The sequence below is a fragment of the Medicago truncatula genome, chromosome 8, assembly GCF_003473485.1.
Source record: "Medicago truncatula cultivar Jemalong A17 chromosome 8, MtrunA17r5.0-ANR, whole genome shotgun sequence".
NCBI classification, from domain to species: domain Eukaryota; kingdom Viridiplantae; phylum Streptophyta; class Magnoliopsida; order Fabales; family Fabaceae; genus Medicago; species Medicago truncatula.
Window position 1 is genome coordinate 21,335,867 of NC_053049.1, and position 4,640 is coordinate 21,340,506.

Genomic DNA, 4,640 nt, shown 5'->3' on the forward strand with positions numbered 1-4,640 from the left:
TTATTGGTGAATATATGTTGTTAATTATGTTAATTAATTAAGTTGATGATTTATATATCTATTATTATTGTTTGTGAATCTCACCCCTTCTGCTTGGAAATGTTGCCCTTCGTATGGGTAACTTGCAGGTAATGAAGTTTAGTAGGAGAGGTGGCTCAAGTGTCGTAGGGCTCTGATACGTAACGGGATGGGAAACTGTTGTCATGTTTTCATTCTTTATGTATCGTTATGAACCTGTTGACGTTGAATTTCATATTTAAAGATATTTTTGTTGAGGCCATGTGCCAAGGATTTATTGAAAGTTGTTTAACGTTGAAAAATATTTCCGCTGCGATGAATTGATATCTTTTATTGAAACTATTATTTAATGAATAACACTTTATCTTATTCAAGGATTTTTAAAAAGCAGTGTAACACTCCGTTGTTGATTAACTCTGATTTTACTTAATAATTTAATTGTTGGGGAATCGGGGTGTTACAATTGGTATCAGAGCAGGTTGGTCCGTCCGGCCAAGTAGTAGAGTCGTGTTGAGCCACATAGTGTAGTGTATTGACTTTAAAACTGTCTTTTGTTGTTCTGACTATTGTTTGTGGTGTAGAGTTTGAAATGGCTGGGAGAAATGATGCTGCTATTTCTGCTGCGCTTGAGACTGTAGCTCAAGCTGTAGGACAACATCCACAAGTTGGTGCTGGTAACGATGGAGTAAGAATGTTGGAAACTTTTCTGAGGAATCATCCACCAACTTTTAAGGGAAGGTATGATCCTGATGGCGCCCAGAAGTGGCTTAAGGAAGTTGAAAGAATTTTCAGAGTCATGCAGTGTTCAGAGGTGCAGAAAGTGCGGTTTGGGACACACGTTAGCTGAGGAAGCTGATGACTGGTGGGTAAGTTTGTTACCTGTGCTGGAACAGGATGGTGCTGCTGTGACTTGGGCCGTATTCAAGAGAGAATTCCTGAATAGGTACTTTCCGGAGGATGTCCAAGGAAAGAAAGAAATTGAATTTCTGGAGTTGAAGCAAGGGGATATGTCTGTTATAGAGTATGCTGCAAAGTTTGTAGAACTTGCAAAGTTTTACCCTCATTACACGGCAGAGACAGCTTAGTTCTCTAAGTGTATCAAGTTTGAGAATGGCTTGAGAGCTGACATCAAGAGAGCCATAGGTTATCAGAAGATTAGAAATTTTTCTGAATTGGTAAGCAGCAGTAGGATTTATGAAGAGGATACGAGAGCTCACTATAAGGTTAGGAATGAGCGGAGGAACAAGGGTCAGCAAGGTCGTCCGAAGCCCTATAGTGCTCCTGTTGACAAAGGAGAGCAAAGACTAAATGATGAGAGGAGACCTAAGAGAGGAGATGTTCCTACTGAGATCGTTTGCTACAAGTGTGGTGAGAAGGGCCACAAGAGTAATGTTTGCAATGGTGAGGAGAAGAAGTGCTTCCGATGTGGAAAGAAGGGGCATACGATAGCTGAATGCAAGCGTGGTGACATTGTCTGTTTCAATTGTGAAGAAGAGGGTCATCTCAGTTCGCAGTGCAAAAAGCCTAAGAAGGTTAGGACAGGTGGTAAGTGTAACAGCCGATTTTTAGCTAGATTTATTTTAATTACTTTTATTATGTGTTTGTGTGTGATTATTTGTGCTTGTGTGTATTTAATTGTCATCGGGTGCATTTACGTGGATTACCGTATTAGAAGGGTATTTTAGTCATTTGACGGGTAAGGGTAAAATGGTAATTTTGGTGAGAATTATTTTAATAATTAGTGAGAACCCTTATTTTACTAAGTTACTAGTGTAGTGATTAGTTTTTACCGTTAGTGACCGTTGATTACATTTTACCGTTATTAATTAAAATATCGTTTGGAGTGTAGTAATATTTTTGGTTTGAATAGAAATGGGTTAAGCCCACTAGAAACTAAGTTAAGCCCATTAGTGGAGATAACACTAGGGTTGTGTTAGAAGAACCAATTCATTCATTTCACAAACATTTCTAGAGAGAGGTAGAGAGAGAAAGAGGTGAAGAGAAGAGCAAAATGGTTTTGGAGAGAAGAACTTGAAGAATCCAATTGGGTAAGCTTAGGAGCTAAATTGAAGCAAAAGTTTGGTTAATCTTCTTCTAAGGTAAGGGGGTTAGTTATTATCATAATCAATTTCAAATTTTACATCTTTTCATGTTGTATGAAAATGGGTTGATGAACAATTATTGTTAAATTCGTGCTCTTGCTGTGATGCTATTTTCTTGTGCATGAATCGATGGTTATGGTATGTTTGTGGGTGAAATTACATGTTTCAAAGTATGTATAAATGTTAAGTTATGAAATTATACTTCATTGATGAAATTTGATATGTTTTGATTGAAATGAGATGTAATTCATATTCCATTGATGTTGTTATTGTTAACTGATGCTGTTGTGAGTGAATCATGACTTGGGTATACTTAATTATGGATTGATGATGAGAAATGAGATGTTGTTGTTGTTTTGAGAAAATGGGTCAATGATGATTTTGTTTAAAATGATGTTTGATTCAAGTTTGTATATGGAATTGAGTGTCTTTTCATGTCTAGAAACGTTTAACACACTTTGGGATCAAATTTAGGTATTGGGAAGTCAAAAATTGAGATTTTGGGGTGAAAATGGAATTTTTACGAAAACAGAACTTTTTCTTACTGTCCTAACTCGCCATGGCGAGTTGGAGGCGAGCTGGGGGCGAGTGGACACTGTGTCAACTCGCCATGGCGAGTGATTCACTCGCGAGTCGAGCTGCACAGTGACAGCACCCCCTGTTTCGCGTTCTTGCATCTTTTTCACCTATTTCTGTTTTGAATTGGACTTTAGTGTAAACATGAAAGTTGTAGATAATTTTATTAGCTTTCTAATGGCTTTGGTTTGACGTCCAAATGATTTTTAGAACTTGAGATATGATTAAATTACTACACATGGGTCATGTGGATTTTTGTGAAAACTTATCATAACTTTTTCTTTGAGCCGTGGAACTTTTTCAAACTTGATATTGGGTTTAATGAAGTACTTAGAGTGAATAATTGAGTATGCATTTATGTATTTGGGAATGTGAATGTGTTGATGGTTTAAGAAATATTTTGGGCGGAGTTGAATCGGTGAAAACGGGTTTTGAGCTAAATGTTGTTTTGTCTTGGAATTTCTCATACGAACTTGAGCTATCCTTTGAACTAATTTCTAATAGTTTGTAAGTGGCTTAAGTCCTTGGCTACATGAATGATTAAGATTGAATTGTAGGATTTCAAATTTGAATAAGTTGCCTAACTTTGAAAATTATCAATGTTGGCCGTTTGCCACATGATTTGGATTTTGTCGGAAATGTTTCTTTAGCAAATTGTCTTGTGAGTTATTGAGATTATTCTTGTATGACTAAGTGAAGTTGTATGAATGAATGATTGTATTGAATATGATATTTGTCATGAGATGTTGTATGTTCTCTTACTTGGAATATGAGAATTGTTTGGAATGGTGAAACTATATGATATAGTTAATGTTGAATGATGTTGTTGATTATTGATAATCATGATAATGTGTGGTGATGAATACTATGATTTATTTGTGTATGGGCATGTTTTCTTGATAATGCAATGTTGTGGAGATAATCAATATAATGGTGGTGTTATCCTATATATTGAGTTGAGATTGTGAATTGTTGTCGCATTATCGAGTCCTTATACATGTCCATGCATCATAGTCGTTGTTGCTGTAAAAGGGATGACTCTTTTACTTCGAGATTATTGTAAGGTAGGTGTGAGCCCTTACATTCGATGTGCAAGTGGCATCGAAAGGTGACGACCTTGTTGAGATTTGGTACCGCATGCATTTGTGTGTCCATAAGTGCATATCATAGCATGAGTCCTATGTGAATTATGTGATTGGTGATGAATTGAGATGAATGAATGTTGATAATGATTGTCTATGATTGATGTTGTGAATGAATATTTGTGATTGGATAAATTATTCATGTGATTGATATATGTGGATACGAACTATCAAGTGGTGATGTAAATATTTATGCATGACTATTATTATTCAAGTACATGATATTATATGTTTTGATTATTATCTGGATTATGATAATGTAATGCTTACCCCCAGTGGTTTTAACCGCCTACTTGCCTGTATGGGTGAGTAGACGTTGTGCAGGAGTAGTGCTCGGTGAGTCTTTGCGTGGGATATCAGGAGCTTTCTCCGATATCGGGTCGTGTCGGCTCTGATATAGGCTTGTCGTGTCGGTCTAGATTAGGTTGTTTGTATTTTCCGTTGGATTATGATTTTGTTGATGATTACCCGTATGTTTGGGTTTTGAGATTTATCTTTGAGACATGATTTATTTGCTCATGGCATGTATATATTTGATCACTCTGATTTGTATTCCGCTGTAACTGTTGAGATTTACATACATGTCTATCGGTTTTGAATTTTGAATGAGACGTAATCTCTATTTCTTGAATAAATGTATTATTCGCATGTTTAATTGCTTAAATAGAAATAGGAGCGTTACAAGTTGGTATCAGAGCCTGGTTAGTCGTGTTTGGATTAATCTTTGTTGTTTTTCCCTGTTGTATGGGAATGGTAGCTTAGTACCTTCTACATTTGTTTTGTTGTGTTGTTTCTTATCGGT